The following is a 10,140-nucleotide window of genomic DNA, read 5'->3' on the forward strand; positions in this document are numbered from 1 at the left end:
ACATATCACGGAAATATACCTCCGAACCCTCCACCTTTATATATGGGAAAATATCGGCTGAAAATAAGATGAAAATTGATGCCAAAATCCGTGAAACTGATTGGAGCGATGTTATAAATAACTCTGAACCAAGTCCAACCATCAATGCAATTCCCTGTTTTCTAAAATTCATGACGAGTGCTTTCCAGTAGTTAATGACAAAACAGTTGGCTTAACAATACTAAAGCCATGGATTACTCGCGGCATTCTTTGTTCAAGTAAAGAAAAAAATAGACGTTATGCCCAAGTAGATAACGATGACTGGTCAGAGACAAGCTAGGTTTGCATAATGTTAACGAAAAGGTAACCATAAATCAGAGGAGCTGAGGTTTAGGTCATTTATTATAAATGTGGAATATTTTGTTCATAACGAAAATTGGGGCATGATTAATACAGGTACACAGTACAACACACTTGTACAAAGTGGAATATGCCAACGTCATGCCCCAAAGGTTAAATATATAATTTCTTGAATAAATTGTAGAATTATGTAAAGGTGGTGGTGCAAAAAGGGCCACAGATGACAGTGAAACTGTTATCTCCCCACTCAGAGACTCTGACCAGGAAGAGAAAATAGGCCTAAATTAAACATATACGTAAGTGGATTTTATCTTTATATGAAATTAAGCTTAGACTATGAGAAGCGAGTGATCAAACTCACAATTAAGGGACAAAGAAAATGGGACCTCCGATGTCCTGGAGCAGTTCAATGCTGGCCTCCATAGACAGGAAGATGACGTTAATACACGCCATTAATAGGAGAATTTGTCATTAAGAATACTTCAAATGTAACAGATGATCATCAAACATCTAGCTCATTTTCACCGCGAAATGAGAGTTTGTTAAGGGTAAGTCAAGGAGCAGTTAAATAATGGTCTCCAAGGCCATTAATCTATTAATCTATTCATTAATCTAGCCATCTATCTATATAAATCTATTCACGAATGGCATACGTTTAGAACAGTTAAGTACTGACTTCCAGCCTTAGAACTGAAGTCTATGCTGTTTGAACTGAGGCAGTTGAGGGACTCGCCATGTTTAAATTCCTAAACAAGAAAAATTTATCTACAGATACCATTAAAAAAAATAGTAAACCAAGGAAGTGAGGACAACCTGTGAAGCAGTTAAATTCTGGCCTTCACGAAAATAGCATTTATTGATACAGTAAAAATATCTCATATAGACATGATTTGCGTCTAGAAAAAAAAGAAACCGACAAACAAGGAGCGGTCAAAAATGCGGGCCTCAGGGTATAGCATAATATGTGATGACCTAATATGTGATGGTCTTATTTTATATTTCACTGACACATGTGAAATGGAGGCTAGAATATATTAATTCGGATGTACTTTCGCAGTGCGTTTGACGTAACGACCAAACTTTCGTATAACAGCTTCCGGTATTCCCAGTGAAGTAGCTGTGCATGCAGCTCCGATTCTGAGGCTGCGTCCCCTATAGCGTTCTGGACTAAGCCCAATAAATTCCAACGCAGTCTTTAAAGTGCTGGAAAAATAATTGTAAGACACATGGGAGCCGTTGTCAAGTTGAAATAAAGGGCCGAATGAGTGTCGGGAAATGTTTAAATACGTCTTAAGAAGATCCAACTTGGCAAATGACAGAATTTTGAGGAACTGGGAGATGTATATTTATAGGGTGTTTTTATTTATAGTATTTTATTTAATACTATATAATATTTCTAGTCACTGTTTTCATAATGGTACAACCGTAATGTAAGTGCAGACGGTTCCTTATGTGTAGTTTTATATTCAATGTGCCTAACTTATAAAATAGTGTCTCTTTTGTTGTTTTGAGTAACTCTAATTTCACCTATACGCAGGAAAGGATAAAAAGTTCTCCGTTTGCCTTAAACAGAGATCTTAGAAAATAGGAAAGGAGAATATTATGCAAATTTCTTACCAGTTTTTCTAAAATAACCGGGTGTGACAGGTAGGCGGGTGTCGCAAGAGGGTTTAAGCCCTCTTGATCCTTTTAAATTTTTTTGACTAGGAAATGGCTTGTTGGGTCTTGCAGATTGTTCGTGCGATGCACGAAGCTAATGGTCGAAATATTGGAACAGATGGTGTCAGCACTAAAATTCCTCAGAAAAAGGTAAGCTATGCACGTTGAAATTTTTGTCGGGGTGAAATGGAAAACTGGCTGATTGGGGGAATCAAGCCTGCTGGAAAAACATGAATTGGTATACCATTCTCCGATAGCTCTTTTGAGTGCTCTTTGCCAAAGAAGCTTCAACTGGTTTGTTGACTACAGCCTGAAACTCTTAGGCAGGAATATTCATAGACTGAAGTGCCAACCAAGGCGGTATGCGTCGGGCTTCCTGGAATTGGAAACGGGACAGTCGATCAGCTACTTTTCCACTTATATGTTCATAGCGAAAAAAAATATTATATTTCAGAGTCATTAAAACTAGTCTCCGGACCAATTTCATTATGACTGGCGACCTGGACGACATGCTGTTAATTATCTCCACGACGGCAGAATTATCTGTCATGAATAAAATCCTGTGATTTTTCAGTTTTGGGCCCAATAATAGTGAATTTCGGAAATAGTTCCTTGTCTGTAAGTTGAAGGTGCCTAGTGTCTTCGTGCCACTGACCCGCAAACCACTGATTGCCCAGAACACCAGCAAAGCCACCATGCACATCTGCTGCATCAGTGTAAGACGAATGTGATCTGACGATACCCAGATAGAAAACTAAAAACAAGATTTCCTATTAAAGTTATTCAGGAAATTTAGTCATCCTGACATGTCGGCTCTAGCCTCCTTACTTAAACGAACGTGATGATATGGTTTAGTAAGACCCAGTGATAGGTTTTGCATACAGCGGAGGAAAGCGCGCCCGGGAATAATGACTAAGCAACAAAAGTTCAGATATCCCAGGAGAGATTGAAGTTCTAAAAGTGTCACCTTTATCCTAGATTTTAATTGTAAAAGCAAGTCACGTGCTTTGTTCAGTTTATCTTGCGGCAGACGAGCCTCCATCTTTTTGGAGTCTATTTCAATGCCATAGACTTAAATTACCGTAGTGGGCTGAACCGTTTTTGATTGTTTAATTGGAAACCCCTATGACATCACAGAGATAGAAGAATTCTGAAGATCTTGACTGCATTTCATGGAATATTTGGACCTACAAAACTGAAATCATCAATCATATGTGATACTCCAATAGCCCTAAAATGTGTCTGCATTATCCTCTGCAAAGCTGAACCGAATGACTCATAGATCTTACAACGGTAAGAAGCGCCCATAGGTAGTGTAGCAATCATGATAGTAACCGTTGTTCCATCTAAAACAGCTTGTAGTCTTGTAGATAGACTGGGATGATGCGAAAGGCATCCTCTATATCAGCTTTTTGCCATGAGGCAGTGTCTGCCTTGGGGACAATAAAAGATTAATAACTGTTTCTATAGACTTTTAATTTACAACAGAAAATGCCTTAGGTATAAGTGAATTTACTGAGGCCGCCTCAGGACATGACAAATAATGGATGAGGCGATTTTTCCCTCTTCTTTTTAGGAATAACACCTAGAGGGGAACAGATTAAGTCCTTAACTGGGGGCGTAACAAAAGGGCCTTGTATCCTGCCCAGCAAATGCTCGTGTTGTAGCTTTGTGGTAACAATAGCTTGATGATCATTTGTCGGACGATGGTTGTATTTTGTGACCTTTATTATAGAAAGAGAGCCCCTGACACCTACGTGAAACCCAAATGAGAAGCCATCAATCAAATTATTGTTTCAGGTTCAGAAAATGAGTTAGCTGATCTACCTTAACGGGTGTTGGAAGTTGAGGGTCTTGAGACCTTGAGGTTAAATTGAGAAAATGTGTTTTGATAAATACCTAAAGAATGACGTTGGCAGAGTACACCGGCACCCGAATGTCCAAAACAAAGTATTTGTAGGTCATAAAAATTATGATAATAATAATAAATAAACTTATGACGCCACATGCACAAACAGCTGTATTAGTGGAAGGTATTCAAACCATTTGTAGAACTTATACGGCCTGGGTGTATGTGAGTATTAAAAAAAAGTACCATGAAAAAAAGTTTAATGATATCAAACAAAACATGGAAGGTGATGAATAATCTAATCAATCGAAAGCTCCATCAACATTTATAATCAATTTCGGGAAAATTACTGAGAGTGTTATAGTAGAGGAAAAAAAGAGTGTATCACCTTACTTAGCAGCGGCTACATCCATAATCTGCACAATGCATGTTCAAATAACTTTTTCTTTCTTCCTACTTCTCCAAACGAAGTAATTAATATAATACAAATATAATCAAAAAATGAGGTGGCTGGATTAGACGATATTAAAATGTCGATTGTTAAATCCATCGCTGACTATCCCTATCCCTACACAGTAACTTCACCACCGCATGGCAGTGGCAAAAAACTCGAATGTAGCCGTCGAACTGCGCACTTACACTTTTTCCCATAATAACACTAATTATGAAGAAAATGATCGCGTAAAAATATTGACCATTGACCTGCAGATACCAAAATTAAGATATCATCGAAATCTGACTTTTTTTCTTCCAAAAATGTTATATCTGCTAAATTCATACCCAGTCCTGGACAAACAGACATATCAACAGGTATTGACGTGAAAATATATAAGATTTTCATGAAAATGTATTGACAGAATAGTTTTGGAGAATACAGAATAAATTACAAAATGATACGATCACTTATTTTAACATTTTAAGCAGTATGGGGAAACATGGGGAAACTTGAACTGACAGCGACCGCTTTGGTCAGAGGCTCCTGGGTCATTACGCTGCGCTAGCGTGCTAACCAAAAACTGAGCTATTTATTAATTAAGGTGAATGTCACCGCCGTCTAATTACATTAATAGCCCTAAGTGATATAACCTCTATTTTAAAACGAAATTGTGGAAAATTATAACCTCACCTCGGGTCTCAAACAGCGTGTTAGCATTAGTATTACACGACATGTAATAAAAGCTTAAATAAAGGTCAAATAAAGGTTACGATTCAGTGGAGATGTAACAAGTGACCCGGAAACCCTGCGAGCCTCAACAAGGACACTTTTAACGTCAGAAACAGTGTTAGCTCCTCACAGTCTTACTGACTATTCCAGAGAAGGTTTTTCGTCCTAAATTCTATAAAAAAAAAAATGTTGTTGCTGTTATTGGTCTTGTTGCTCGGCATTTGGGCGCTGACAGCGTTGAGAATGCTCCGGAAGTTATAGTGATAGGTGCCGGAGCGTCTGGGCTGGCCGCTGCCAGAGCACTGACCGACGCTGGACAGTTCAAAGTGACCGTCCTGGAAGCCAGATCCAATCGTTACGGGGGAAGAATATGGACTAACACCGAAAGTTTTCAAAGTGCAACAGGTATGTCATTATGTATATGTCGAAGGAAAAAATGTATATAAAGAATAGTGATATCAAGAGGTGCATATAACGTTATATAGAACGAAAGAAAAAAACAGAGGACCTGTCTCAAATTTTACTTATTTTATTTAGTTATTTGATTGAAGTTGGGTAAATATCTTTCATAGCTTTTGCTATATATCAATTGTTTGAAGTTAGCAGATCATCAATATACCGTTTATTGATTGAGATAGATCGACCCTGGTGAGGATTCCTACTTAATAGTTGAGTGAGTGAGTGAAATTATAAATTTTGGCGTTTTCCAAGCCCTGAAAAGGGATGATGCACGCCACATTTAACAGAGTAAATCTATACTACGTTAATAGAGATAGCCCTCAAATAAACGGGATGAGGGTTGGGGCGACTCAAAATCCCCTTGAATTAACAATGAACTTCGCCACTTCATTGAAAACTTTTACTTTGTTTCGTGGAGGACACAGAAACTGCCTGTAATATGTGCTGAAAAATACCATAATGTGATAGATTTGCAAACATTTGAGTTCTGAATACATTATATCTGGGACATCTGAAAAGAAAATATACTTCGGACTCATCTACCATTACAAAAATCACACCAGTCAGTTGGGTGACAGTTTATCTTGAAAAGGCGTGAGTTAAGAGGTAAGACACCAGACATTAATATGAAAAATAAGACATCGTGTCTTCTTGGAGAAAGGCTTACATAACCTCTGGAAATAGAAGGCTGAAATTGAAAAGAAAAGCGGTCAGCATTATGGTGGATGGAAACCGGGCGGAGCCCGGGGGAAACCCACGACCATCCGCAGGTTGTAGTCAGACCTTTTCACGTTCGGCTGGAGAGGAAACCAGCACGAGCTGGACTTGAACTCACAGCGACCGCCATTGGTCAGAGACTCCTGGGTCATTACGCTGCGTCAGCGTAAAGAACAGAGGATTGCTAATAACTCACATGTGAAGACAGACAATTTATCAGACACTCTAAGTGATTGGCATCATGTTATATCCGGTACTGAAAACCCAATACCACACTTCCCTGTCTCTGGGCACTTTGATGCATCTGAAAATAGTTTTTAAAAAGCAGACCAGTTGTTAGACACATAGTTTTTAAAAGACAAGCAGACAAGGTTAGGTTGGTCAGATTTGCGGGTGTACTCACGTAACGCCATGCAAATATTAGGTACATGGAGGAGCCAAGGGAGGTGCGGGAAAGGAGTAGCTTTTTCCAGCTTGGTCAGGTCAACACCCATGTCATCAAGAATTTCTCTTGATCGTACTCTAAATGGCAGTCCATTGTACAGAAAATCATAATAAGAAGGCTGTAACAATTGAAAAGCAGGATTATCGTAGGACGACCTGAGAACAAGAGTGTATTTTAAAGTTCTGAGCTTATGTCTAATCGACAAGGGGAGTTCACCGCAGGCCACCTGCAAGCAACGTAACGAGGTCCGTTTAATTGCACCAGTACAAACAGATAACGCTCGGTATTGGATACTGTCTAGCTTACCTTTAACTGACTACGCCGCTGAATCGAATACTTCGCAGCAATAATCCAGTCTTGACAGAATGAGAGCCCTTTATAACATCAATAAAGAGGTTTTATCTGCCCCACATGAAGTTCCAGAAATGGATCGCATTAAATTAATGGCCTTAGTACATTTAAGAGTAAGTACACTTTCTGATCAATATGGTTAGACCAGGTAAGAGACTTATCTAACCACACTCCTAAGTACTTAAATGCAGGTGATATTTTTATGGCATCATTACCCAACAAAAGTGGAGAGTCCGAGATTATGCATTTACGAGTAAATATCAAACCTTCCGACTTAACAGGAGGAAATTTAAACCCCCCACTTTTTTCCCCAGGAAAAAATACAGTTTAGGCTCTTTTTAGGTACTTATGAGCCAACTTAAAACTTTTGGATAATGCCCATACGACTTTGTCATTTGCAAAAAGACCACATTTAGTTTTTAGATGAACAACACTAGGAAAACCATTTATCATGACATTGAACAAACGGTGAAATGACACTTCCCTGAGGGGTACCATTCTCCGTAGTAATAGGGTCTGAAAATTCTTTACCTACACGAACAGATATTTGTCTATTAGACAAAAAGTTTCTCACCCATGCCAATATCTTTCCTCCCAAACCCATCTCTGCCATTTTCCTCAGCACCCCTCTTCTCCACACCATATCGTACGCATTCTCGACATCTAAGAAAACTGCTAAAACATATTCCTTATTTAACAAACCATTCTTAATATCAGATTCTAGCCTAACAACATGTTCTGTTGTCCGTCGGTTACGTCTAAACCCACTCTGTAATGGGGAAAGAAGACCTTCAAGATGCCATGTTAAGCGAGCATTGACCATTCGCTCCATCAGTTTACATAAATTACTGGTGTGTGAGATAGGTCTATACGATAACGGATTAGAGGGAGGCATTCCGGGCTTGGGAACAGGCACCACAATCGTTTTACCCCATGCCAAAGGCATCGTCATGGAATTCCAAACACGGTTAAAAAGAAGTAACAATATATTTAAGAACGAATCTGGCATATTACGCAACATACAATTATGGACATCATCTTCTCCTGGCGTACTGTTGTTACTTCTACATATAGCCTGCTTGACTTCTGCCAAAGAAAAATCATTGTTTATTACCATATCGTCAAACATAATATTAGAAAATCACACTCCTTCTCAGCGTCTTCTTTGTAACGCTTAAAATCAGGGTCATAATTGTCAGAGCTATTGACAAAAGCAAAACTTTTACACAAAATATTAGCCTTATCTATATCACTTACATACATTACATGTTCTTTACTTAGAGTGGGTACAGATGAGTTAGAGTGGTTTCCCCTAACAGCGTTAACCTTTTGCCAAACCGATTTAATAGATGTGTTAGAATTTATGGTAGGGCAAAACGTACGCCAATTTGACTTCTGGGTTCTCATGATTATTTTTGAGCTTGTGCCTTCTTGTTCTTGTAGCCTATAATATCAAGATGGAGTAGCATACGTTTTTCTTTTTTTTTTTTTTTAGCTTTCTTGCGAGCTTTGATGGCTTGCTCACATTCTTCATTCCGCCAGGGTACAGGAGGTTTTGGACAAGGTCCTCCTGATGACGGCATACTGCTTTCGTCTTCTTTGGAAATGTAACCTAAAACTGCATCGTTAAACTCAGCCAAATATAACTAACTACATCAGTTTTCGAAACTTTGCTTAGTGAATGCTTAAAAAAGCTCCAGTCCCCACCTTCAGTTTTCCATCTTGATAGCCAGTGGAGTTGTTACATAACGGCTTACCAATGCGAACATGCACGGGATAATGGTCGCTGGCACAAGGTGACAGCTGATCCACAGACCAAGAATAGCCAGCACTTATATTAGCAGAACAAAATGTAATATCCAGGCATGACATATTACCAGTACGAATATCAATTTGTGTCCCCGGGCCAGTATTCAAAATAACAAAGCCATTTGTATCAATAAAATCTGCAACAGTTTTACCGTTTATATCAGAATCAACACTACCCCATATGTAATTATGAGCATTCAAGTCACCACAAACAACTATAGGTCCACTTACAGACTCCAACACAGTTATTAGTTCATAATCAATTAGGCGTTTCCAAGGGTTGTAAATATTAATAACATTAAAACACTTACCAAACTTAGGAGCTAAACACACACACTGACATTCAAATGAGGTTACACTAGGCAACTTAATTTCGGAGTACGAGACATTATCTTGGACTAGTGTAAGCAGGCCACCCCCTCGGCCTTCCCGATCCTTCCTAACTGCCGAGAATTCAAACCGTTTGAACTGATAAGGCTCATTGAGAAAGGTCTCCTGCAAACATATAATATCCGGTAATTCGGGTAAGTTAAAGACATACTTTTTGAATGCTTGACCATGCGCATACAAACTTTGGACATTTTGATGAAGTAAATAAAAAGTCATGATAGTAAATAAATAGTACACAGTATTATCCTTGAGTAGCGGTTGGGCTACTGGATTTTAATACTGCCATTAGTTTGGGTAAAGAAATTGCATCTTCTCCAAGATAACAACTTGTAGATGAAATTATTTGCTGCAGATTGTCTCCCTTTTTCTCTACTTTCAGAAACACAAAAACAATTTCTGTTATAAAAGCGATCAGGTTTTAGACGTTACTTGACTGTATTTGTTCTGCCCTCTAGCCTCCAGAGTAGGTCTCCTAATAGCTTGGCTAACAGGCCGCGAGGTCCTCGGAGAGGGGGGCGGGGCTAGGGGGCGGGGCTAGGGGGCGGGGCTAGGGGGCGGGGCTCGGGGAGGTAGGACCAATTGGTGCAGTGGGTTAAGGCACAGCTGTCTGTCTTACAGGACGGCTATACTGGGCTGTTGTCTCTCTAACTGCAGGTTCTGAAATATTTTGTGCTTTCCTGGAATCTGTTCTGACAATCCTCAACCTTCTGCAAAAGATAACTTTTCTTTCGTTTTAATAAACTGTGCTTTATTGGCCTCCTTTCTCACGGGACATCCACCAAAGGCAGCAGAGTGGTCGCCATTGCAATTGCAGCACTTTGGGGCTTCCATATTAGGACAATCAGAATAATCATGATTCTCACCACATCGTGAACAACGTCTACCAGATTTACACTCCAGCGCCCTATGTCCCATCCTCTGACATTTGTAACACCGAAAAACTCTAGGTACAAATTT

This window comes from Liolophura sinensis, chromosome 12, assembly GCF_032854445.1.
Source record: "Liolophura sinensis isolate JHLJ2023 chromosome 12, CUHK_Ljap_v2, whole genome shotgun sequence".
In the NCBI taxonomy this organism is placed as follows: Eukaryota; Metazoa; Mollusca; class Polyplacophora; order Chitonida; family Chitonidae; genus Liolophura; species Liolophura sinensis.